The sequence below is a fragment of the Lissotriton vulgaris genome, chromosome 6 (assembly GCF_964263255.1).
Source record: "Lissotriton vulgaris chromosome 6, aLisVul1.2, whole genome shotgun sequence".
NCBI lineage: Eukaryota > Metazoa > Chordata > Amphibia > Caudata > Salamandridae > Lissotriton > Lissotriton vulgaris.
In genome coordinates this window covers 87,538,629-87,566,248 of record NC_141694.1, presented here as the reverse complement: position 1 = coordinate 87,566,248, position 27,620 = coordinate 87,538,629, and the positions used below count along the sequence as shown (strand labels likewise).

At 48.5% G+C, this 27,620-nt stretch overlaps 1 non-coding gene across 1 annotated transcript; it reads left to right on the top strand.

The window, feature by feature from the left end:
* The first annotated feature begins 7,496 nt into the window (after positions 1 to 7,496).
* On the top strand, positions 7,497 to 7,568 carry TRNAV-AAC (transfer RNA valine (anticodon AAC)). Its single transcript has one exon. It is a non-coding gene; the product is annotated as a tRNA-Val (tRNA).
* The last annotated feature ends 20,052 nt before the right edge of the window (positions 7,569 to 27,620 follow it).

Sequence of the window (27,620 nt, the reverse complement as noted above, 5' to 3'; positions counted from 1 at the left end):
AGATAGATAGATAGATAGATAGATAGATAGATAGATAGATAGATAGATAGATAGATAGATAGATAGATAGATAGATAGATGGTTGTGTGTGTGGTTGTGGTTGCGTGTGCGTGGTTGTGTGTGTGGTTGTGTGAGTTATGCTTTGTTTTGCTATGCTATGTTTTGTTATGCTATGCAATGTTTTGTTTTGCTCTGCAATGTTTTGTTTTGCTATGCAATGTTTTGATTTGCTATTCTATGCTTTGTTTTGTTATGCTATGCTATGTTTTTTTGCTATCCTATGCTTTGTTTTGTTATGCTATGCAATGCTTTGTTGTGTTTGGTTAAGCAATGCTATGTTTTGTTGTGTTTTGCTATGTTTTGTTATGCTATGTGTTGTTGTGTTTTGTTTTGCTATGCTATGTTTTGTTATGTTATGCTCTGTTATGCTATGCAATGTTTTGTTATGCTTTGTTTTATTATGCTATGCTATGTTTGCTATCCTATGCTTTGTTTTTTTATGCTATGCTATATTTTGTTGTGTTTGTCATGCTATGCTATGCTTTGTTATGCTATGCTATGTTTTGTTATGCTTTGTTTTAATATGCTATGCTATGTTTTGCTATCCTATGCTTTGTTTTGTTATGCTGTGCTATGTTTTGTTGTGTTTGTTATGCTATGTTATGCTTTGTTTTGCTATGCTATGTTTTGTTATGCTACGTTTTGTTATGCTATGTTTAGCTATGCTATGCTATGCTTTGTTATGCTATGCTATGTTTTGCTATGCTATGCTTTGTTATGCTATGCTATTTTTTGTTATGCTATGCTATATTTTGTGTTTTATTATGCTATGCTTTGTTTTGCTATGCTATGTTTTGTTGTGTTTTGCTATGCTATTATATGTTTTGTTTTGCTGTGCTATGTTTTGTTGTGTTTTGTTAAGCTATGCCATGTTTTGTTGTGTTTTGCTATGTTTTGTTATGCTATGTGTTGTTGTGTTTTGTTATGCTATGTTTTGTCATGTTATGCAATGTTTTGTTATGCTATGCTATGTTTTGTTTTGCTATCCTATGCTTTGTTTTGTTATGCTAGGCTCTGTTTAGTTTTGCTATCCTATGCTTTGTTTCGTTATGCTATGCTATGTTTTGTTGTGTTTTGTTATGCTATGCTATGTTTTGTTGTGTTTTGATATGCTATGCTTTGTTATGCTATTTTTTGTTATGCTATGCTATGTTTTGTTGTGTTTTATTATGCTATGCTTTGTTTTGTTATGCTATGCTCTGTTTAGTTTTGATATCCTATGCTTTGTTTAGTTATGCTATGCTATGTTTTGTTGTGTTTTGGTATGCTATGCTATGTTTTGTTGTGTTTTGATATGCTATGCTTTGTTATGCTATTTTTTGTTATGCTATGCTATGTTTTGTTGTGTTTTATTATGCTATGCTTTGTTTTGCTATGCTATGTTTTGTTATGCTATACTTTGTTATGCTATGCTTTGTAATTCTATGCTTTGTTATGCTATGTTTTGTTATGCTATGCCAAGCGTTGTTTTGTTAGGCTATGCTAGGTTGTGTTTTGTTATGCTATGCTATGTTTTATTTTGTTATGCTATGCTTTCTTGTGTTTTGTTATGCTATGCTTTGCAATGCTATGTTTTGTTATGTACGCTATGTTTTGTTGTGTGTTATGCTATGCTATGTTTTGTTGTGTTTTGCTGTTTTGTTATGCTATGCTTTGTTATGGTATGCTATGTTTTGTTATGTTATGTGTTGTTGTGTTTTGTTCTGCTATGTTTTGTTATGTTATGCTATGTTTTGTTTTGCTATCCTATGCTTTGCTTTGTTATGTTATGCTATGCTATGTTTAGTTTTGCTATCCTATGCTTTGTTTTGTTATGCTATGTTTTGCTGTGTTTTATTATGCTATGCTTTGCTATGCTGTGTTTTGTTATGCTATGTTTTGTTATGCTATGCTATGCTTTTTTATACTATGTTTTGTTATGCTAAGCTTTGTTTTGTTATGCTATGCTATGTTGTGTTTTGTTATGCTATGTTTATTGTGTTTTCTTATGCTATGCTATGTTTTGCTATGCTTTGCAATGCTGTGTTTTGCTATGTATGCTATGTTTTGTTGTGTTTAGTTATGCTATGCTATATTTTGTTGTGTTTTGCTATGTTTTAGGCTATGTTTTGTTACGCTATGTTTTGTTATGCTATGGTTTATTTTATGTTATGTTATGCTATGTTTTGTTATGTTCTGCTGTTTTGTTCTGCTGTTTTGTTGTGTTATGTTATGCTATGCTATGTTTTGTTTTGTTTTACTATGCTATGTTTTGTTTTGCTATTCTTTGTTATGTTATGCTATGGTTTGTTATGGTATGTTTTGTTATGCTATGCTTTGTTTTATGTTATGTTATGCTATGTTTTGTTCTGCTATGTTTTGTTGTGTTATGCTATGCTGTTTTGTTTTACTATGATATGTTTTGTTTTGCTATGCTTTGTTATGTTCTGCTTTGTTTTGTTATGCTATGTTTTGTTATGCTATGCTATGCTTTGTTGTGTTTTGCTATCCTATGCTTTGTTTTGTTATGCTGTGCTTTTGCTATCCTATGCTTTTGTTTGTTATGCAGGGCTATGCTGTGTTTCGTTATGCTATGCTATGTTTTGTTATGCTATGCTGGTGAGGGTATGTGAGGGTGTGTGAGTGTGGGTGAGTGAGGGTGAGTGAGGGTGAGTGAGGGTGAGGGGGGTGTGTGAGGGTGAGGGTTTTTGAGGGTGATGGTGTGTGAGGGTGAGAGGGTGAGGGGGTGTGAGGGTGTAAGGGTGTGAGGGGGTGTGAGGGTGAGGGTGTGAGAGTGAGTGAGGGTGTGTGAGGGTGAGAGGGGGTGTGAGGGTGAGGGGGTGGGGGTGTGTGAGAGTGAGGGTGTGTGAGGGTGTGTGAGGGTGAGTGAGGGTGAGCGGGTGAGGGGGTGTGAGGGTGAGTGAGGGCGTGTGAGGGTGAGTGAGGGTATGTGAGGGGTGTGAGGGTGAGGGGGTGTGAGGGTGGTTGAGAGGTAGTAAGGGTGAGGGGGTGTGAGGGTGAGGGGGTGTGAGGAAAAGGGTGAGGGTGTGTGAAGGTGAAGGGGTGTGAGGGTGAGAGGGTGTGTGAGGGTGTGTGAGTGTGTGTGAGAGTGAGGGGGTGTGAGGGTGAGGAGGGGTGTGAGGGTGAGGAGGTGTGTGAGGGTTCAGGGAGTGTGAGGGGGTGAGGGCGAGTGAGAGGGGTGAGGGCGTGAGGGTGAGTGTCTCCAATGAATGTCGCTGCTTCGCCTTCTTTGAAAATGTTCAGTGCTGCAAATAGAGCATGCCGCCCTAATTATCACATCATGAGGCCCCAAAGTGATAATTATCACAGCATGCAGAGAGGCGCCCCACAGCTGCTTGAGCACTCAACTGCACATTAATTATAGTTGAGTGCTCCAGCAGCCTGGGGCGCCTGTTGACATGCTGTGATAAGTGGGGTCTCATGCTGTGATAATTGTTACTTGCGGCGCACAAGCTGTTCCACTGTGAAGCGCATTCACAGACCTGAATCGGCTCGTGCCCATACCACAATCGGCTCGTGCACAGATCTGTCTCCAGGTCTGTCTCCCTTGGAGGCAAACACGGTGACTATAAGTCTCATTGGCGGCAGCGCTTCGCGCTGCAACGCCAGCGAGACCTAAAAAAGAATGAAGGAATGCTGGACCTACCCTCCCCTTCCCGCTGGGAGTACATAAGCGTACCGGTCCCAGCATTCCCTCTGAAATACCAAGCCATGGATGAAGGCCGGCAGAACGGGAGGGAGGGAGGGAATCCATGAAGGTGTCGAGGACTACGGGACCCGGAGTAATGAAGATTACCTGTAAGTAATAGGACAGCACCCCCAGGTCCCTCTGTCTTCGACACCTTCATAACAAAGTGAGAAATACCAAAGCAAACCCCGGCATTCATGCAAAAACACAACAAACCACAAGGACAGAAAAGAACCCAGGGAGTCATCGACAAAAACAGAAGAAACCAGGAGCAAACACAGCCAAGCCCAGAACCAGCAGGAAGGCACACAGGACCCGGCAGACCCATAACGAAACCGAGACAACCTCCTAGAATGCCAAAGAAAGAAACGGCCAACAGAGCGCAGGCACAAGCACCCAGACCAAAAAGGAAGGATAAAACACTGGCCAGAAACCGTCCCACCACCCCAAACCAAAAGAACGCGGCCCAAAAGAGACCAGAGGAGGAAAGCCTGCCGAGGAGACCCTGGAAGCAACAAGAACCCAGGAGCCGAACAGGAGCGAGAACCCGAACCGAACCGAAAGACAGGGAAGGGGAAAAAACCCCACATGGAAGGAGGCCACCAACCAAACCAGGAATACCACCAAACCCAGAACAGCACGGGCAGAGGAGTCCAATCCAAAGACCATCGCACAGAGACGCCCCCAGACACTAGCCGAAAAACGACCAAGCAAGGAGAGGCCAACAAGACCGGAAACCAACAACAAAGAAGCCCAACAAGGGCTGGCACAGAGCCACCGGCCACAACCCCCAGAAAACCCCAATCCAAAAGGGAGGGAAAACAAGGCAGGAGGGGAGCACAGAGCAATCGGGAAACCCGAGCAGCCCCAAAACCAGGCACAGAGGACGGCACAAAGGAGGCACCCACACGGCACAGGACCGCCCAGCCACCCGACACCCAGGCCAGGCAAGCCACCAGGGCAGGAGCAGCGGACAAAAAGAAAACCCCAGGGTGCACAGCAACCAGGCCACAAGCATACCGCCCGAACCCAGCAACACCGGAGAGGAGCCAAGCAAACATCAAATAGGCAGGGCAACAAACGACAAAGGAACCAGGAATCCAGGACCAGAGCCAAGCAACCCGACCACGCAGGAGGACAGGCAGGGCCAACAACCCCGAAAGTAACCCACGCAGTGCCCAGACCCAAACAAAGGGCAGGAGGAACCGGGGACCACCAGCACAACACTGCAGGACCACACAGAAGGCCAAAGCGGAAGCAGGAGGAAGCAGAAAGGCAGAGGGCCAAGCACCAGGAAAACCCCAGACAACCTGCAGCCAGGAGGGAGTGGCCCACAGAGGCAAGAGCACCACAGAACTGCACCCCAACCACAGAGGGAGGGGGGGAAGGGGCACGCAAACAGACCCACACCAGGAACAAAGCCCAGGGAGCAAGGGAGGCAGAAGCGAGCCAGGACACCAGAACCAAGAAAAAAAAACAGGAAACGTCAGGCAAACACTCCCAACAGCAGCCCGAAACGGGGCAGCACAGCCAAAGAACCCAGGAGGCCCAGCCCGAACCAGCAGGAAGCCCGCAGACCAGGATCCAAAGGACCCCAGAAGGACCCACCAGGAAGCCGCCACAACAGCAGAGCACCCTGACAGGAACCAAAAGAGAGCCCAGGCAAGGAAGCAGAGCCTGACAAGGAGCGGAAAAGCCCCAGCAGACACCCAGGCACGGGAACCAGCCGAGACCAGAACAACCCAGGGAGCAAACAAACCAGAGTGCAGACGGAACAAGAAGCCAACAGCACCCGGTAGCCCCAGGAGGTCAGGCAGGGACCAACTCGGCCTGACCACACAAAAAAACAGAGAGCAGACGAAGCCGGCTCAGAAAGGGGGACACGACCACAGGCCACCAACCCGGAGAACTGCAGAAGAGGAAAACAGGCGGCGCGCCTGGACAAGGAAGCAGCAAAGACAACCAGGCCCAGACAGCAGCGGCTCGAACCCCAGGGACCAAAAGGCGAACCACCACCGGAAACAAACCCGGGGGGGGGCAATAGGGAGAGGCAGTACGGCAGGGAAAGAAGAACAGACGCCGAACCACACCTAGCCCGAAACCTCCAACAGACACCCACAGGAGGCCCTCCAGCCTTGAACAACCAGGCAGGAACCAAGACAGAACCAGGAGGGGCAGCCAGGAACACCAGAAGCAAGCCAAAGGCAAGCACAGGAAGAGCCAGGGCTGAAGCAGCCAGACCCCCGAAGCAACCCAAGCACACAGAAGGCCCCGGGACAAACACCCAAAGCCCCAGGACGGAGCAAGGGAGAAACCCGGGAAGGAGCAGGAGGAACCATGCGCAGACCAACAAAGCCAGGAACCAGGAGCCCCAAGACCGAGGGGACCACAAGGCGTTGCGAAGTCGAAGAGCCAGCTCCCATGAGACCGGCGCCCGAGACCCCACGGCCAACCCGACCGTGGTCCAACTAACCAAGCAGAAGCCAGGAAGCGGAGGCGAAGAACCAGGACACCCAAGCGGAGCAGAGGCCACAACAGCCAGCCCACAGCGGAGGGAAGGGTACAGAAAAAAAAACCTGTGCACGCAGCATACCCAAAGCCAGGACACTCGCATCCGCAACACCCCGAGAAGCAGGGATGCAGAGGGGCAGCCAAGAAAGCGGAGAAAACCACAGCAGGCCAACAGGAACCCAGGGGAGGCAACAGGTCCCCCCAGCGGCCCAAGCAGCAAAAAAAACGTCCCACCACCAGCAGGGGGAAGGCAGCCTCGAATTCAGAGGAGCCAGAAGCAGGAGGGAACAGAGCTGCACTCCCAACAGGCCACTGCTGAAGAAGCGAGAGGCAACGACGACACAAGAGCAGCAGAGGGGAAGGCATAAGCAAGCAGGCAGGAGACACCACCAACACAGGGAACCCAAAAAGCAAGCACAAGCATAGCAAGCCAAAAAAGGAACAAGCCACCACGAGGCGACAGGAACCCAGGCCAATACCAGGTATGAAGAAGCGACCCAAAGGCAGAAGACCCCCATTACGCCCGGCCCCATAGAACAAAAGAGAGAGCAGAGGTGAGCAGGAGGCAAGGCCGCAGGCCACGTAGACCAAGGGAGAGGAGCCCAGGAACAGGTGCCGACGACCAGCACCGAACCCGGAACCACAGCGTCTGATTGCAAGGGAACCCAGAACAGCAGAGCCACACCCCACCACCACCAGCGAGTGGAGAGCAGATGAAATCAGGTGTTTCCAGGGTGGCATGGCCGCAGGCTCATGAACAAGAAGCACCCGGAGGCAGACGGCCAGCGCCAAGACACGGGTAGGACGGCACCACATGAACAGACGCAACCACCCAAGGCGGGGGCGGGGCAGAGAGCCCCAAAGAGCACCAGGATGGAGCCCACACAAGAAGTACAGACCCAACCGAAGGCACACTCGACCAGGGCAACCAACCCCCGGGAGCAGCGGGGGAGCGGAGGCAGCAGCAGGACAAGCACAAAAGCAAGAAAAGCAAAGCGCACAGACACACGCAGGCATCCCGGAGCGGGGGGCCACCAGGAAGAGGAAGCAAGCTAAAGCCCAGAGACACACGAAACCGGGCTGACCTGCCACTGGTGCCAGGGAACATCACTGAACCGTGAGCCCCAGCATACGTCGGCAGAAGCCCTGGCCACTGCGTCATACCACCTCCCCAAACCATGATAACAGAGCACCAGGAGGCAGCCACAGGAGCCGACGCGCCATGGAGGACAGAAACGGGGACGTAGCTCAGTGGCAGAGCGCATGCACAACATGCATGAGGCCCCGGGTTCAAATCCCGGCATCCCCGGGAGACCCTTGCTCGCAGCGAGGCACCAGCACAGGGAAAAAACATCCAGGCCAACCCTGGCAGAGCACAAAACACACGGCCAGAGTAGCAGGCAAGTGCGAGGCAACTGGGAAAAAACAGAACCGCTATGCGGTATGTGGTAAATGAATGATGCACAGTCCACTGTGTAAGTTAAGATCCTTTATTGCAGGTTCCTTACAGGTAGATAGACAGGTCAAGATTGTAAGGAAAACCCCACCAGGAGCCAGCTGTAAGCAGCTCAGCCTGAGATGACCAACTGCCACAGTAAGTGAGAGAGAGACACTGTGAGATAGAGGGACACCCAGGCATTCTATTATGTCACAGGTAACATAGTACAGTCTAGCCAGAGAAGAACAGTGGAGAGGACATTTACTACACGGTACTCACCACAGGGGCAGGAATGACACCAAGCGTCCTGCCCCCAAGAGCCAGCCCAGGCGCCACCCAAGACATCAGCGCCGGGCGGGGAAGAGGACTGCAGCCACCGGTCTGACATCAACCTCCACAAATCCAGCCCCTGCAACGACACCACGAACAGCAGGGGCAACAGAGAGGAAAAAGGCCAGCAGCACCTCCACAGAACCGGGAAAGAAACCCAGTAGGAGATGGCATGCAGCGCATGCATGAGGACCCGGGCAAACCTCGGCATCACCATGCGTCTCCTCCTTTCACCCCGGAGTAGGCAGAGTAGGCGACAGCAGCGACAGCAACACGCTTCTACCTCGTTGTGAGAATCTTCTCACGATGCGGTGCAGTGCGATAACTCCAGCGGCGACACCCTTGTTCAGAAGTGCGACGGCAGGCAGCAGCGACACGCTTCCTCTTCGCTGCGAGACGCTTCTTTCGATGCGGTGCAGTGCGACAACTCCAGCGGCGACATACTTTTATCAGAAGTGCGACGGCAGCAGCAGCGACAGAGACACGCAGGTCCTCAGAAGGCCCAAAACAGCAGCAGGCTCTTCCACAAGGACTCTGGAGAGCTGGGGGTTGAAGTCTGTTGTCCCTGAGACTTCAGCAAGAGGCAAGCTCTTTTCCAAGCCCTTGGTGATCCTTCACAAGTTGAAAGCAAAGTACACAAAGTTCCTTTCTTCTCTCTTTGGCAGTAAGGCAACCACTGCAGGCCAATCCCCTAAGCAGCACTTCAGCTTAGGAATTGTCTCTCCTCAGTTTCTTCAGGTTCCTCTACACAGCAGAGGTTTCTTCTTGTTTGTCCAAAAATGATCTATTTTCTTTGGATCAGGGTCCCAATACTTATACCTCAAAATCCTTTGTTCACTGAGGGGAGGGGGGCCTTTGCCCAATCCAAACCAGTTCTGAAGCACTCTGTTTACCAGACTTTTCTTTTCCTTTCACAGGGCAGGGCAGAAACATCAGACGCCCCCACAGGAGGTGGAGTCAGCATTGTGGAAGGCAAGTACAGTCCTGGAGCACTTTGTTGACAGGTCTCCTTCTCTTCTTTCAGTGTGCAGGGCAGAGACATCAGCCGCACCCCTGGAGGCAGAGCTAGCATTGTGGAAGGCAGGCACAGCCCTATTCAAGGTTCAGGTGCAACTCCTCCCTCCCATCTAGATGCAGATCTCTCTATTCACCACTGGGCTGACTCATCCTGTCTCTTGGAATCCCCCATCCCTGTCACTCACAAACTCCAGACAAGGAATACACAACCTAGCAGAGGCAGGCTTGAAAGGTTAGGCAAGCAAATACGTACTTTCTAAAAGTGGTATTTGCAAACACAGAATGTTAAAAACCAACTTCACTAATAGATGCATTTTATCATTCTGAGTCGAGGCATACTAAACACGAATTTCTACCATGTTCTCACAACCAGTGCTGCAAACCCACCAGCAGCATTTGGATTTACACGCCCTGGGGTGCACTGTACTAGGGTCTGACAAGTAAACCAAATAGCCAAACATGAAACCACTGATTAATACATCAATTTACAATAGGGAGCACTTGCACTGTGGCCCTGGACAGCAGTGGCACAGTGCCCAAAGCATCTAACACCAGCATAAATACATGAGGCAACAGCAAAAATGGAAGGGAGACCCACGCCAATGGTGCCAGGTCTAACATGTATAATAAAGCAAAACCAAAGGGGATGATGGACAAAGTGTTGAACATTGTAAGCACTCACCCCCAGTCAACTGATCTGGGTTTAATCCATCATCATTCTTTAGCTCACTCCGCCACCCCAGTTCAGACATGTCCATATGCAAATCAGTCTGACCCTGTGCCTCATGGGAACAGTCCAGCCCGAACTGCCAAGCCATGTCTTCCCTGGACCGCAAACAAGCATCCTGGGACCGGTTTCCGACTAATCAGCCGACCCCTAGAGAATGGTAGGTTGTTTGGTCCCTTACGCCGGGGTCTTCCTCAGGGCAGGAGTGAAAGGAAAGGCCATGAAAAGCCCATAACCGAGGGCTGGAAGAGAGAGTGAGGGCGCATAGGCTCTAGAGTGAAGAGCGAGAACAGTCACTTGAGGGGATATCAATCCATGAAGAAGAGAAGAAAGGCCATGCCGGATTAATCAGCCAGGCCTTGAATGCTGTTAAATTCTGATATAATCTCCGAGTTGGGCACAAAAGCTCCGTTGATTACAGTCTTGCTGCTCACAGGAAACGTCTCCGAATTTTGTGATTCACACTTTGTTTTGTTCACTCTCTTATCTTCACTTCAACCACAATACCCTCCCCCTCCCGCCCTTTTTCCTTCTGGGGCACTGTACTTCTTTAACAATGTGGAAACAAATATTATGAACCAATGTATATTCAGTGTGATTAAATAACACTGTTCATTAAGTATACCATGTTTCTTCCACTTAATTTTGGTCATTTTTAGGTTATGCCTAGCCAATGCGTACGAAGTACGCATGTGCTAGGAAAAAGCTAATGAGTATAGTATAGGGGCTGGGAATCCGCCCCTGTCTTTCATTGGCTAGCTCCATAAATGGAGGCTAGCCATTGGAAGACACGTTTGTCCGTCAATGCAGGACCAGATTCGGGGGCGTTCCCGAGAATTTTTGGCTTTTGGCGACTTCAGCCGAAAGCCAGTTCTCGGGAACGCCCCCAAGTCTGTTCCGGCATTGACAGCACCCGCCCTCAATACAGTTGCCCCGTCCCTTGCCGATTTTTTTGAGCCCCCTGGCAGGTGCCCACCCTGCCAGGGACATTGCCGCCTTTGAGCGAGTGCCACCTGGCTTTATATTTTAATTGAAGCCGGTGCCCACCCGGCATTGCCCCGTGTTTACACCACCGCCGGCCCGGTGGGAGATTAGGAGGCGCTGTCCGGCCTCCCGACCCCAGGGCCGCGCTGCGATTGGCCGCGACCCGGAAGTCAGGCAGGCCGGGGGCGGGACAAGCGGAAGTGCCGGAGAAGAAGAGCTCCAGCGCAAGGAGAAGAAGCCGCCTGCTGTGTCCTTCCCTGGGCTCCCAAGTGAAGGGGGAGCCCCGGAGTTCTGGCCAGTCTCGAGGGAGGAGCGGGAGTCCTCCAGCCCCTGGCCGCCCTGTGTTGCGTAGGTGCGTGAAGGTGAGGGTAGGACCGCAGGGGTGGGGGGCTGTCGCGCTGGAGGGTAGGCTCCGCTTCTGAAGGCTCATCTCCCACGGCGGTGGTCCTCATTTTCACCGAAAGATACTGAGGTGTACGGTTGTGATGTCCCGTTAAATACGTTACATTTTTAAGTTTTGTCTAGATCAGCAGTTCCATGTGCAGGAGATGCTCAGTGCAACCGAATGATAGAAGTTATGACTGAGGGCTTAGGAGCTCATGTTAATATTAAAATAGAAGCTAGCTTTTTTGTGGAAGGAGACGGCGATATCATTCATTTTTTACAGACACCCGTATTTATTTCAGCCCTTTAATAAGGTGAGGGGTGAGGGCAGTGGCCAAAGAATTAACTCTTGCGACAGTTTGGTGCCGACCACAGAGCAGAATGATTTAAGTTTCCATTGAGAAAATGTTTAGTGTATTTTAAATGAGTGTATCTGTACCAAAACATCAGAGTCAATGTCAAATCATAAAGTGCAATGTCAGCGTAAGCGCTTAATCGAAATCTTCGTACTACGTTTCCAGTGCACACTGTTAGTCAGGGCCGAGGAGTATTGTGAGAGTTTCCGTAGTGGTAGAGCTTTATACGGTGCAGATTAGATGTGCGTTGTAGGAGTGCTGGTTAGTGCAAGTACTCGGACTGGTGTGCATTTTGTAAACTCTACCTCTGAACTTCAAGATAAGTTTACTCTGCAAATCAGAATCTAAGTGTATTGAGGGAGGCTGATATGACTCAGTACTGAAATACGCTCATGTAGCAGGTTAGGGTAGAAGTGCTTTGTCATGGCTGAGTGGATGACTCACTGCTGCTCGGATACAAGTGTGTACTGCGTGTAGGTGCATTGTGAGATCTATGCGTGTGTTAGCACAAGGAAACCAAGGCATGATGCAAGTCATAATAAAGGCGCATTGAGAGAGCGCTTGGTGGCTTAGTCAAAGACACGTAGGCATAATGACAGATACTGAGGCAAAAGACTGATGCATGTAATCCCAGTGGCATTTAATCTCTCACTGGGAGATCAGTTCCAGCATAGTGCCAAAGGGAGAAAGATGCTGAGGGATGCGTCTAGAAAAGAGACTTGTGAGCAAATTGAGTAAATGGAATGTGATTTGAATGCCTCTTTCAATTTTCACTCATTCATGTCATGCTCTGACCCTGAATGTAAAACCACTTGCAGAATAGTTGCGAAATATATTTCCCCTCTGTTTAGGGACATTATCCATCTTTATTCCAAATGAAGGTAAGTTCTGCTGTGAAGGTTTTGTTCTTGCCAATGCTGCATCCGTGATCCGTGATACACCAGCTTCAGGGTAAGTAGGCTAAGTGAAAGCCTTGAAATTGATATTGTATCATTGCATCGAAAGACTGGTATCCTGTGGAGTAGTGTGTTTGAGCCAGGAGCATAGGATGAACAATTCTGGGGACAAGGGTCACTAAATAGTGCGGGGCCCGTTAGTTATGTTCACTGTGGATTTGAGGTAGATTTCCACTGTTGCTTCGGCACTCAGTAAGGTTTGGTGGGAATGTACTAACTGCAGAGCTTTAACCTGTCACTGCAGTAAAATGTTATACATGGCTTTTAGTTGATGGTGCTTTCTTTGGTTTAGTGAGTGAATAATCTGTTGACATACAAGCGAAGATTGTCATCTGAGGGCCACTAGGTGCAAATCCTAGGAGCCAAAGATACAGCATACACTTGCCAGCCATCTTCTTTTGTGTAGACCTTATTGTGTGTGCTCTTGGTGTTATGTGAATCAAGTAGAAACTTTGAGCTTTCATCTGCCTCAGTTGTGATCATAAACAGTAGAGGTATCACGTGTGCACTGATTGAGCTCTGCTTAGGATCCCTGTACTAGTTCCCACTTCCAGAGTAGCAATTGTCTTAAAATGTAGACTGATTTGTGTTTATGTGGTTGTGTGCATTGTCTGTGTTTACGGCACTTTTGGAAAATATCATTTCTTTCACTGGGCCAAGTGATTATAATAATGCATTGGCACAAAGCTGTCTTGGATCCTAATTTTGAAATGAGAACTAGGATTCAGATGGGTCAGGCTGACAGAGCTCATAGTAGATCCATTGCTGGAGTCAATGAAGGAGTGTTGTGCTGGCTTCTATTGTAAAGCAGAGTCAGGTTGCATTAGTAGAAGCTGTGCTGTGATCTGCTTAGAAATCCTGGTTGGGATGCAGTGCCTGCCTTCTAAGCAGTTTCTTTTTTTGTAGGTTCAATATTGAATCAGGAATTCAGAGTGGTTGCCCTCAAACTAATGCATAGAACCCTTGTTAATGAAAAGGAATCCTACTCCCCCCAAATACTTGGCTAGGACCTTCCAGTTATGAAAGTTCACAGTTCACTGCTGCTTAAGTTTGCAGCACACCACTGCACCAGCCGCACTACTTCCCTACTGACCGTTCTCCACTTCAGCCCAGTCTAAATTACAATTCCTGCGTGTGCCCCTGTTGCCTGCTTGTGCCTCCGTGTGCCCCTGTTGCCTGCTTGTGCCTCTGTGTGCCCCTGTTGCCTGCTTGTGCCTCAGTTTTTGTGCCCCTGTTGCCTGCTTGTGCCTCCGTGTGCCCCTGTTGCCTGCTTGTGCCTCCGTGTGCCCCTGTTGCCTGCTTGTGCCTCCGTGTGCCCCTGTTGCCTGCTTGTGCTGTGTGGGTGTGTGTGGAAGGCTCTGTGTGGGTGTGTGGAGGGCTGTGTGTGTGGGAGCTTTGTGTGGCTGTGTGTGTGGGGGGCTTTGTGTGGCTGTGTGTGTGGGGGGCTTTGTGTGGCTGTGTGTGTGGGGGGCTCTGTGTGGGTGTGTGTGTGGGGGGGCTCTGTGTGTGTTTGTGTGTGTCATTTGCGAGAGATAAAGCTAGTGGCATTGTAAATGACAATGCCATTTATTTATGTTAAAAAAAACATAAATAAAAATGTCAAGAGCAATGCCAATAGCTCTAACTTTAACAAAGGCAAAACCATTGCATTGTAAATGCTTGTTGTAATTATTGTAGATTGTGTGTTCATAAATTGCTTACTGGGACCACTGTTCCAAAGTACTGTCCAATCCCTTATGAGGCACTGAGGGCTTTTAGTAAATCCTGGTGTGCCTCCCAGTGGTAGCACTTCTGCGGAGCACAAGTGGTGTGGCAGGGACTGGTGGATATGCGGACAGGCCACAATTAGGTCCATCATGTCACCCCCGCAAGGGTGGGCCTCTGGCAGTCACACCACTGCCACAAGATGTGTTGGGGGGTCACAGTGTTAGATCCAGTGTGATGAGGCCCCTCACAGGCCCTACAGATGGTCGTCTTCCTGCTCAGCTTTGATGCAGCTGGGGACTCTCGTGGGCCTAGGGAAGCAAGCACCCCTTCTACGAGCGCTAAAAACGTGAACTGAATGCAAATGGTCATATAAAGTGGCTTCACCATCAGTGTTATCGAATGATAATTTCTCAAAAAAGTATATTCATTTTGTGATAACAGACCCATGCCATGCCATTCTTTACATTTTTTCAGAAAGATATCTTGCGCACATTTTACTTCCGCAGCATTTACTTTATTGTAGCAATCAGTATCATCTAATTGCAAAATTGCTTCTTCGATATATTGTTGTCTATGCCATAAAACTACATTACCTACTTCGTCTGCACTTCGAATCAACATATTGGAGAATTTTTGTAACATTTTCACCAAGTTGTCTTTGAAAATTTGGATTAATTCCTTTGTTGTGTGAAGCTCTTTGAAGTTTTTTTTATTCTTCTGTGATCAAATCCCAAAAGATATCCAGATTGTCTCTAGGTAAGTTCGGTATAAAGTTAGAAAGAGGTTTAAATGGACTAACTGCCTCTACATTCACTTGTAGGCCCATATGGGAAATCAACTCTTCCTCTGAAATGTTGCCACTTGTTCCTTCTGTTGCAAATTCTAAACGTCTCAAATCCAACAAAATTTGCATGTCTGATAGTGGTAGATTGGTTCCTGTCGTAGTTGTTGTTGTTGCTGCCGGTGAGCTCCATCTTACTTGTGTGGCATAGTATTTTTGTAACGTAAGTTTTCTTACGAATTTGCATAGATCGACCCTAGTCTTTTTCCAGACAATATGACAGACACAAACTAAGTATTTGAATTTCTCGCTCATTCAAAATGATGTTCTAGAGATTCAATGTTATCGGGCCCTGATTAGTTACTTGCTGTTGAACTTGCGTTTCGCTTTTTGTTGTTGTGGAACGTTTGTTGCGGCGCCTTTTTCTGTTCCTGTTTTTCTTTCTGGATTTTCAATCTTTCCTGTTTACAGAAAACTTCCTCTCAGTATGCCGTTCTCCAAGTGGTGCTCCCGGTCGAGTGTGGCATGGTGACATGAGTCGGCTACCCATCAAACATCCAATCTTATTTTTAAATGAATGGTGTGTAATGTTCGAAACCGCACGTAAGCGGTCTAGTCTTCCGCGCACCGGAAGGTGCGCCTACGCGAGAGCGTGACGTAACGCGCCAGGGTATAAAATAAAGGAGGCGTGGCCGGCTAAGGCAGTCCGGACCACGCGGAAACTATACAGTGTGTCCCGTGTGTTCTTTATGCCGCAGCGCCTGGGTCACCACGCACCTGCGGCCCAAGAGCACCACACTGGCGAGAAGGGGTCGTGAACCCATGCTGTGCCCCCAGTAATCGCCACGCCCCTCGAGCACGGGTGGCAGCGCCGTTCACTATGCCCGGAGGGCTTCGCAATGACCGCGCATCCCTGGCGGCGAGGCACAGATAAACCGCCCCACACCTCATGCCTGAAAGCGTGTTCACCGGTACGGCAGAGGCGCCGCGGAAGTGGCCAGGAGCACCTGGGAGTGCCTACGCATTCTCCTAGGCCTGAGAGGTCAGCGTTCCGACCGGAGGTGGACCCGGAGGAGCGAAGGTGTTCACAGCCAGGCTGGCACCACGGCCTGATCAAGGAGGCAAGAACCACGCGCTGAAGGGGGAAAGGTTAGTGCTAGCACGGATAGGGCCCAAGCAGGCCGACACAGTGCCACCAAAGCCCGACCACGCCCCTGCGCACAAGGCTGCCCCGAATAAGGCCACGTTTGTCAAGACAAAGTGCTGAGGAAGGCCACAGGCTGAGAGCGGAGCCCCACGTCGTGCCCACATGGCGTCCATACCTCCAATTGAACCGTTTGTTGTGGACGGTGCCCCAGCGTCCCTTGCGCCTCGGTGGAAGGACTGGACAGATCGGTTGCAGATATATTTTGAAGGGGCAGGCACAGCCAGGGAACGCCGCAGAGCTCTACTCTTGCACTTGGGTGGGAAGGACATCCACAGGATCTACAAGACTATCGTGGAGGCCACCCCAAAGACTTACCTCACGCTCCTCAATGCACATTTCGAGCCCATGGCCAGCAAAGACTATGAGAGGTTCATTTTCCATCAAGCGAGGCAGGAAGCAGAGGAGTCGCTAGACGCATTCCATGGTAGGCTGAAAGAACTAGCCAGCACGTGTGGCTTCCGTGACGAACAAGAGAAGTTACGTGGGCAGATAATTCAGGGGTGCTACTCCTCCAAGCTGAGAGTCACGATCCTACAAGAAGATGGCAAACCTCTGGCAGACATCCTCAAGTTCGGGCGCTCCAAAGAACTATCACAGGCCAGAGCCTCGCACATGGAGGCCGCTCTCCACCGACCCAGTAAAGCGGAGCAGGTCAACACGGCGGAACAAGTCAATGCCGTCAAACCTAAAGCATGCCAGTATGGCGGGAAAAAGCCGCAAGAAAGGCGCAGAGAATGCGGATACTGCAGAGGCCAGCCCCACCGCGCCCAGGACTGCCCAGCACGAGGAAAAAGATGCAGTTCATGCGGATGGATGAACCACTTCGCAGCTGTATGCAGATCAACCAAGTCAAAGAAAGAGGCGGCCCATGCCATAGTGGAGGATCGAGACAGCGAAGACATGGACGACGACACCAGAGACTATCCCGTCCATTACGTATGACCTGAAAGTCCTGACGACGGTCTATGTTACCAAAGAGGGCAGTGGCATGCTGATCAGCGGGCAGGCAGCAGAAGAACTCAGACTGATATAATTTGCCATGGCCGTACTAACAGAAGAGTTAGACACCATATTGGAAGAATTCGAAGATACATTCCGAGGCATTGGGTGCCTGAAAGGGAAGGAGGTGTCCCTCCACATCGATCAGTCGATCCAACCAGTAGCCCTCAGGCACAGAAGAATAGCGTTCCACCTGAGGAAGAAAGTGGAGGAAGAACTGGAGGCCCTCGAGCGGCAAGGCATCATCGAAAAGGTCAGCGGGCCCACCCCGTGGGTATCCCCAATTGTGCATTGTGAAGCAGCCTGGCCAAGACCGCATATACGTGGACATGCGCTTACCCAATGCAGCCGTCAAAAGGGAGAGGCATCTGACCCCCACAGTCGACGACATTTTAGGAGAATTAAACGGAGACCGATGATTCTCAAAGATGGACCTCTGCTCGGGCTATCATCAGCTGCCCCTCCATCCAGATTCCCGCTACATAACTACGTCCTCCACCCACGTAGGCCTCAGGTGATACTGACGTCTCAACTTCGGCATCTCAAGTGCCGCCGAGGTTTTTCAGAACACTATGAGAGAGGTCCTCAGCGGGCCCCCGGGCGTCTTAAACGTCAGCGACGATCTGCTGATCTACGCCAACTCCATCGAGGAACACCACCAAAGACTACGAGGCGTGCTGCAGAGAATCAAGGATGCCGGCCTGACATTGCACCGTGAGAAGGGCCAATTCCTACGAAACAAAATTAGCTTTTTCGGCTATACCTTTCAGATCAAGGGATAGCCCCGGACCCAGACAAAGTAAAGGACGTACAAGATGCACCAGCCCCTCCAACATATCAGAGATGAGGAGTTTCCTGGGCAAGGTGAACTTCTGTGGGAGGTTCGTGCCAGACCTATCGAACCTCACCAGGCCTCTACGAGAGCTGACCAAGACCGCCACCCCCTGGCAGTGGGGCGAAGAGCAAGAGAAGGCATTCTGAGACACCAAAGCGGCCCTATCCGCGGACAAGAAACTGTTGTACTTCGACCCAGCTAAGCCCACAAACATAGCAGTTGATGCCAGCCCATATGGCCTGGGGGCCGTACTAACCCAACGTCAGGGCAATGACAAGTGGGCTCCCATCGCTTATGCCAGTCGCTCCCTAATGGACACAGAGCAAAGGTACTCACAGATAGAGCGGGAGGCGATTGCGATTCACTGGGCATGCAGACACTTCCACGTCTATGTGTATGGACATGCCTTCACAGTGTCGACGGATCACAAGCCCCTGATTCCCCTGTTCCGGGGATCAGTGTCAAAACCGCCTCCAAGGATCGAAAAGTGGATCCTCCAATTACAAGAATATGACTACCAAGTAGAATACAGGCCGGGGGCGACAAACCCAGCGGACTATCTTTCCAGGCACCCCCGCGCTGCCACCAAGGTGGAGAAGGATGATGCAGAGGAGACTGAGGAGTATGTGAGGGTCGTGCTGGAACGATCGAGACCCCTGCCCATGAGCCTGGAAGTGATCATTGAGGCCACACGGAATGACGAAGTGTTACAACTGATGGCGAGTGCCCTAAAATCCAACGACTGGCGGCCGATCCAAGCTTCCCTGAGCAAACGAACACCGCTAGCCAAAACCTTACTTGAGACACTTCTGAGAGTAAAAGAGGAATTATCTGTTGACAACCAAGGATGCCTACTGAGAGGACCGCGGATAGTGATGCCGGCAAGCCTGACCCAGCAAGCCGTGGAACTAGCTCACCGAGGACACCATGGCATGGTTAAGACCAAGAGTAGACTCTGAGCCAAGGTATGGTTCCCAGGAATGGACACCATGGTGGAGTAGGTAGTCAGGGCGTGCAGATGGTGCCAAGCAGCTGGACAACCCCAGTCATCACAGAAGATAGCCCGCAGAGACCATGGGAGTGTGTCAGCGCAGACTTCGGGCACCTACCGGATGGGAGATACGTGCTTGTTATCATTGACGACTTCACCAAGTACCCAGAAATTGAAGTAGTTGAAACTCAAACAGCCAAGGGAGTCATTGCAAAGTTTGAGAAGACAATAGCCACTCATGGCATCTTTGAGACCGTCAAAACTGACAATGGACCCCCTTTTCAGGGACAAGAGTTTGCTGAATACCTCCAAAGCTGGGGAATCCATCACCGGAAGGTAACCCCCCACTGGCCTCAAGCCAACGGGGAGGTGGAGAGATTCATGCGCACACTAAACAAGGTCATAAGGATAGCCCATGCTGAGGAAGCCCCCTGGAAAGGGCAATCTACAGCTTCCTGCGAGAATATCGCCTAACCCCGCACCGAACCACAGAAGCAGCGCCAGGCCCATAGGACGAGTGGTCAGGGACACCATCCCGAGTCACCCAGATTGGGCTCCGAACAGGGTGGACCGGCAGAGAACTCTCTCCAACAGACCCCAGTCCAACAATTACGCCAGCTTCTGGCGCAGAGCCAGAGAATCAGAAATCCAGGAAAAGGACCGAGTGTATGTGAAGGACAGATATCCGGGAAGCAAATTTCGACTCCCATTTGAGCCCAGGCCGTGGAAAGTCCTGCGCCGTACTGGCACCATGGTGACCGCCCAACGAGGAACTGAAACGGTCACCCGCAACGTGTCCTTTTTCAAAAAGGCTCACCCCGACACCGTTTGTCCTCAAGAACCGGAGCGGGGGAGAGGAGACCGTAAGCCAGCCAGAGGGACTGGAAGGACCTGAGAGCGATGATCGAGATGTCCAGGGTGAAAATGCGGCGGTGAGCCCCTCGACATCCGGGACCCCCAGACTCAGCACCCCCCGACCTCCGGACACTCGCAGAGACACCCGAGCTTCTCCGCAGGTGACCCAACTGAGAGCCCCCGCCAGAGGAGAAACAGCAGGGTACAGTCTGCGGAGGAATCCAGATCCGTCCTCCCAGCTAGCGGACTTTGCGGTGGGTTGATCCTGAACAACTTACCCTTCGGACTGGTAACCAGCCGCACGGCCCTGTTTCATTTACTATGACTCTTCGAGATTTTGTGTTGTGTTTTGATCAAATAAAGGTTAGAAGGAATGTAATGTTCGAGACCGCACGTAAGTGGTCTAGTCTTCCGCACACCGGAAGGTGCAACCAACGCGAGCGCGTGACGTAACGTGACAGGGTATAAAATAAAGGAGGCGTGGCCGGCTGAGGCAGTCCGGACCACGCGGAAACTATACAGCATGTCCCGTGTGTTCTTTATGCCGCAGCGCCTGAGTCACCACGCGCCTGCGGCCCAAGAGCACCACATGGTGAACACTAAGGTAATGATAGAAAACATACGCGATGTGCAGTATGTTTTCACTTTCAATGATAGAGGTGTGAGTGCCTCTATGGGTGGGCAACTGGGTGTGGAGTGACTGTATGGGTTAGTGAGTGGGTGTCTGAATGGCTGTATGAGTGAGTGACTGGGTATGTAAGTGGCTGCATAGATGAGTGAGTTGGTGTTTCAGTGGGTGTTTGGTTGAATGAGTCGGTGGGTGGGTGGCCATATTGGAGAGTGAGTGTCTGTGTGAATGGGTGAGTGAGAGGATGTGTGAGTGCTTGTAGGGATGTGCAAATGAGTATGTAAGTGATTGTGTGGATGTGTGAGTGAGTGTGTGAGTGCTTGTGTGAGTGAGTAAGTGACTGTGTTAAGAGACTGCATGGGTGAGTGAGTGGGTGTGTGAGTGACTGTGTAGGTGAATAAGTGGATGTGTGAGTAGCTGTACAACTACGTGTGTGGCTGTGTGAGTGGCTTTATGGGTGAGTTGTATGACTGGTTGTATGAGTAGCTGTATGGGTGAGTAAATGGTTGGGTGAGTGGCTGTATGAGTGAGTGAGTGGGTATGCGAGTGGCTCTATGGAGGAGTGAGTGGGTGGGTGAGTGCTGGTATCGTTCTGTGAATGGGTATGTGTGTGGATCTGTGAGTGGGTATAAGAGAAGTTGTATGGGTGGGTGTGAGTATGTGAGTAGTTCTTTCGATGATGTCATCAGTGATGTCATTTGAGATGTCATGAGTGATATCATCAGTGATTTCACTGACCGTGTCATGAGTGATATAATATGTGAGTTCATAAGCAATGCATTGCAGGGGCATACGTCATAATTTGCTCAGGCAACCATAACTGCTGAATTTCACTGGTTTTGTATGAGTAAAATCTGAATCTAACTATAACGTCCCTGTAATTTTTGTTTTTTCAGTGAATTTCTAAGGTTTTTTAAATTCTATTCCCTAACTATAACAAAGCTGTAACCTTTGTTTTTTTAAGTAAAATTCCAATGTTTTTTAAATTGTATTTCCTAACTATAACGTCCCTGTAACCTTTAGTTTTTTTAAGTGAATTTCTATGATTTATAAACTAGTTGTCGTATTTGCAGAGGGGTGGAGAAAAGGAGCGGGACCTCTGACCAGCTATCAGGAATTCTGCTGTGTCAGACTGACTGGAGGTAACAGGAGGGATTCTGAGCCCCGCAGAAACTTCAGAATCCAAGAGGACGCCATCCCACAACCAGCAGTCCGCCAGCAGGCGCGTTTGCAGGAGGGTGGAGAAAGTGGGCATAGCCTCTCAAAGACCTCAGCAATTTCCCTGTGTGGTACTTACTGGAGGAAACATGAGGGCTTTTTGGCCTCCAAAGACAGTCTGAAGCCAAGGGGACTTCATCCCCCAAACAGCAGTGCCACAGGATGTGAGTCTGCAGAGTGGTTGAGAAAGGCGGGGTGGTCTCATAAGTCCTCTCAGCAATTGCGCTCTGTGAGGCTTACTGGAGGTAACAGGAGGGCGTGTTGGCCCCCAAGGACCCTCAGCATCCAAGGGATCTACATTCCCCAACCACCAGTGTGCCACAAGATGTGTTTTCAGAGTGGTGGGGAAATGGGGCATGGCCTCTGAAATCCTCTCAGCAATTCTGGTGTGTGGAACTTAGTGGACGTAATAGGAGGGCTTGTTGGCCTCTAAGGACCCTCAGCATCCAAGGGGACTTCATCCCCCAAACAGCAGTGCACCAGGAGGCTCGTTTGCAGAGTGGTGGAAAAAGGGGGCATGGCCTCCGAAGTCCTCTCAGCAATCACGCTGCTTTGACTTACTGGAGGTACCAGGAGGGCTTGTTGGCCCCCAAGCACCCTCTGCAGCCAAGGGTGTGGTGAAAGGGGGAGGAGCAGTCTTTCTCATTTTTTCAATTGTGGGTGCCCTGATCACACCCAGGGCACCCACTCTGTAAGGGACAGCGGTGAGAGCCTCAAGCTCCCCATGATCCCTGCCGGCTCCCTGCCTCCTGTGGGAGCTAGCATTGAGTTTACAGAGAGGGAGCCGCTAACATGTAGCTCTCTCTCTGTAAAAGCAATTGTGCTTTGCTTTCAGCAAGCTAGAGCATTTCCAATGCTCTTGCTTGCTGAAAGCGAGTACAGCTTGCTATGGCTTTGTCGGAGTGGTAAAGCTCCCGCCTAGCCATAGCAGACAGCTATGCCCCAGGAGTGGGCACCCCGGGACATAGCAGGAGCCAGCCTAGGGGATCACGGTCTCCAGGGCCATCTTTAGCTCCAGGATGTGGGGGCCATGTGGCCCCCTACCTTTTGGGGAATTTGCCACGGAAAGGTGGCAGTTCCTGAAGCTTGGGGGTCCCAGAGGTTTTATTACACCCTAGGATGGGGCCCCTTGCGCACCCCTCCTTTATTTTTCATATGCCTCCGGGTTTGGCCCAACCAGGGGCTTCCTTTAAAAGAAGTACGGGAGCCTGTGTTTTCTTTTTGTTTTTTTCAATTTTTCTGCTGATGCCCCTTCAAATATACGGCAACATTGAAAAAAATATATTTTCTTAATTCCCGGTGGGGTCCCTGTGGAACCCCCCAACAAATCTGAGGGTCACGGTATTCCTACCCTGCCCCCTTTTCTTTATTTGTTCATTTTTTTTGTGGGACTCAACTTCAAGCCGAGTCCCAAGATGGCTACCAACACTTCCTGATTGAAGTGTTGGCAGCTAATCAAATTTCAGTATGATCTGCGAGTCCACTTCAAGGACCCGCGTCCCCAGATATCTTTATTACTTTAACTTAAATATCTCGAACACCAGTACGCTTTCCCCAATCCCATTTATTGGTACGGAGAACAGCATTCTTCAGTCCGTATGGCGCTGACTGCAAACGCCGACGCGTTTCGGGAGAATCCCTTCTTCAAACTTGACTGTATTGCTTTGTAGAAGGGATTCTCCCGAAACGCGTCGGCGTTTGCAGTCAGCACCATATGGACTGTTCTCCCTACCAATAAATGAGCTTTGGGGAAAGCTTACTGGCGTTCGAGTTTGGTTCTTGCAAGGGACACCCCACGGTGCAGAACATAATTGTGAACAAGCCTGCAGGTCAGGCGAAACGCGTCCGAGGGGCTGACTCAATAAAAGAATTTTGGCCAGCACATGGTGTCGTCAAGCTTGTTGTTCTACAGCGTGCTGGAGAAATTTAATATTAAGGACTCGACTACGGAAGTCCTTTTTGCGACGACACACCCGCTGTTCTGGCAGGCGACGGCGTACTCTGTAGTAAGGAGTTGGGAATATATATATATATATATATATATATATTCCAACGTAACCCAGTTTAAGGAAAATAAATAAATCCACCGGTGCCGTGGCCACATTTCATGAACGGTTTTTATTTTTAGGCTTTCGGGTAGACCCGACGCGTTTCGCAGTTACCTCACTGCTTTGTCAAGGGAGCAGTGAGGTAACTGCGAAACGCGTCGGGAATTTAAGGGAGTGGCATTCCCTGCCGTGTTGCCCGCCGTGATTGTGGCTTGGTTTTCTGCCAAGAATACGTTGGGATATATATATATATATATATATATAATGTATTTATTTATTTTGACGAGAAGCAAGCGGGGTGGCAAGAGAAAGTGACGAACCCCAAAAAAACAATTGTCAATTTGATGGAAAGCAAGTTAACAGAAGACGAGGAAAGAAAATTGGAACTAGGACTTTCGTTTTGCCCCACCTTCACAATTTAAATATGCCAGTGTACGTATTGACCTCTATAAATACATAGGAAAGTTGAAACTAAAAAAACTACACATATTGCACCTGAGGACTCCACAAGGCACAATGGATGGTGCACAATCACAAGAAGAAGAAAGCACCACGGGCACGGACATGGAAACAGTTCTATTACTCAGGGAATTAGAGTATGAAAGTACCTTATTGAGCCAAGCAGATATAACAAAAACATTGGAGGAAGCTGGGATAACACAAGTTGGTGCAACCAGTAATATAAAGGTGAAATCTAAAACTATCCCGCAGACTGCATACGACCCCATAGACACTTTTCATGATTTGATTATCAATGATCTAAAAAACTACAAGCAAGGGATCCGGATCTCAGTAAAGAAAACATCACAAGAGATGAATGGAAGGCAATAATGGGCTTGATAAATGACAATAACTTGATTGTAAAACCCTCAGACAAGGGGGGGAATATTGTCCTCATGGAGAGGAAGCAATACCAAAAAGAGGCATGGAGACAATTAACGAACAAAAAATGTTACAAAACCGTCACTAGAGCGGTATATAACAAGAGTATTAAGGATTTTCATGAAATAATTGATAAATGGCATGACAAGGGAATCTTAAAAGATTTGGACTACAAATACATTCGCTGTGAAACACCAGAGATTCCAATTTTCTATCACTTGCCTAAAGTGCATAAGTGTATTAAAAATCCACAGGGGAGACCTATAGTCGCCTCATTGAACAGTCTACTGGAGAATACATCCACGTACATTGATTGTTTCCTGAACCCATTGGTCCAAGACTTAAGTTCTTATATTAAAGATACTAAGGACTTCTTGCGAATAATATCTGGCATTGAGTGGGAGTCCGACATGCTCCTTGTGACGCTGGACGTCACAAGCTTGTATACAAGCATACAACATGACAAGGGACTAAAAGCGATTGAGTTCTATATAAAAAAACGTGATGCAAAACACTATGAGCACAACCTAATGTTGATAGAACTCATCTCATTCTGCCTTAGAAATGATATTTTTCTCTTCGCAGGTGAACTATACCGGCAAGAACAAGGGACCTCAATTGGCACGTGCTTCTCCCCCAGTTACGCAAACTTGTTCGTGGGCTGGTGGGAGGAGCACGTGGCATGGGCAAGGGAGCACGAGAGATGGTTGGATAACATTGTGCTGTGGGCACGCTACATAGACGATCTGTTCATTATTTGGAAGAGATCACGGACAGATGTTGAAAACTATGTGGCGGCCCTCAACAACGACTGTAACTTGGAATTCACAGAATGCATTAGCAAAACAGAAATAGCATACTTGGACCTGAGGGTATACATTGAAGAAGGGAACATACAAACAGCTTTGTACCATAAACCCACAGCAGGAAACAGCACGCTTCACGCGGGTAGTTTCCATCCAGAGAGTGTCATCAAAGGGATTCCGTATGGAGAACTTGTCCGAATTAAGAGGAATTGTACGACAGAAAGTGAGTTCCAAAAAGCCAAGGGTGAATCATTCCAGAGACTAAGAGAGAGGGGGTACAAGGAAAGGACCCTGAACGGGGCAGAAAAGAAAGGGGAGCAACTAAAGAGGAAGAATCTGATCATGGGGGAGAGAACAGGACGTGATACCAAACCCAACGATGAGCTGAGAATGATAACTGATTACTCAGCTCAGTCGTCAGAGATTGCTCAAATCTTCCGGAAAAACTGGAAAGTGCTAAAACTAGATACCATCAAAGGAAAGCACCTACCAGAGACACCTCTGATTACTTACAAGAGAGGGCCAGCCCTTAGAAACCATCTGGTGAGGAGTCACTTTTCTAAGAATCCGAAAAGGAAAGACGCAGTGACAGGGTTATTTCCGTGTATGCATTGCAAAGCTTGTAGGAATGGGCAGAAAGTAAAGGAATTCACCATCCCAGGTAGGAGAACTTAAAGGAAAATAAACAAACTCATGAACTGCAACACGGAATGTGCAGTGTACTGCCTCACGTGCCTCTGCGGGTTGAATTACGTAGGAAGCACGATTCACCCGGCAAAGAAAAGGGTGCTCAAACACATGCATGCCATAAAAAATCACGATGTTATCTATCCGGTAGCACGCCATTTTCAGGAGCACCACAATTCCAATTCTAATCTACTCAAGTATTTCTGTATGGATTGCATCCCTAAAGATGAAAGAGGTGGGGACAAAATTAAGAAATTGAAGAAACTTGAGTCCAAGTACATAATAAAAATGCAATCCAAGAGTCCCACAGGATTAAACAATGAGGAGGAATTATGGGTACACATATGATGTCAGTGCAAGGAAGAAGAGGTTAGAAATAGGGAGAATCAGAAGTCTTACATCTTTTAAATAAAACTCAGACACTGGCACATGAGAAGGAGCAGCATCCAACACCAGGTGCGAGGGCAAGAAGGGAAATACCATGGCAACCATTTAGAAAGTATTTATGATTTATACACATTGGCTTGGAGTACACATAAAGAAAAAGAAAGGCCATCCAGGGCTAGTTTGTTGAAACAGAGATAGAGGATCTCTGACATGAATTAATTATCAACACGTTCACAAAAGATGTAAACGTAAACAGGAAAGAAGTAACTGGCTCAGAAAATGATCTTTATCCTAGAAATCATGGGATATGCCAAGTGGTAATTATATGCCTATGTAAACAATGTGTATATAATGTATATACATGTGTAGAGATATATATAATGGTTACAAGATGGGAGAAATATAGGGAATGCAATGAATTATCTATCTATTAGAAAATGGTCCCCGCGAATACCCAAGGTGATCTGCCTTGTTCGCCCTTCTGTAATCTCAACAGACCCAGATGTGATGAGAATGGGGGATATCATAGCAACCATTTAGAAAGGACGGAGGAATCATGTACATTTGCTAGGAGTATATGCCAATCCAGGGCTTGATTGTTGTAACAGGGAAAGAGGATCTCTGATAAGAATAAATTACCTAAACGTTCACGACGGATGTAGATGCAGACAGAAAATTTAACTGTCTCAAAAATGAATTATGTCTTAGGAATTATGAGACACAACAAGGGATAAAATATACCCATGCAGATAATGTATATAGAATGTACATAATTGTACATAATTGTACATAATGGTTGCGAGATGGGAGAAATATAGAGAATGCAATGAATTGTCTTTACACTACAAAATGGCCCCTGCACAAATGTAAAGTGATCTGACTTGTTTGCCCCTCTTTTATTTCAATAGACCCATTTTTTCATGGCAATGAACTTTATTTGTTTATAAGAATGTATGAACTAGTTACCTCCCCGACATTGATAAAGGCGTGTAGCCGAAACGCGTATGTCGGGTCCTTGTTTGCGGCAATAAACGGATGAAAATTCCCCCTGGTGTGCGCCTCAATTTGTGGTCTGGGAAAGGGAGCATCGTAAAGCAAAAATAAAATAAAATAAAAAAACAAATATATATCAGCAACA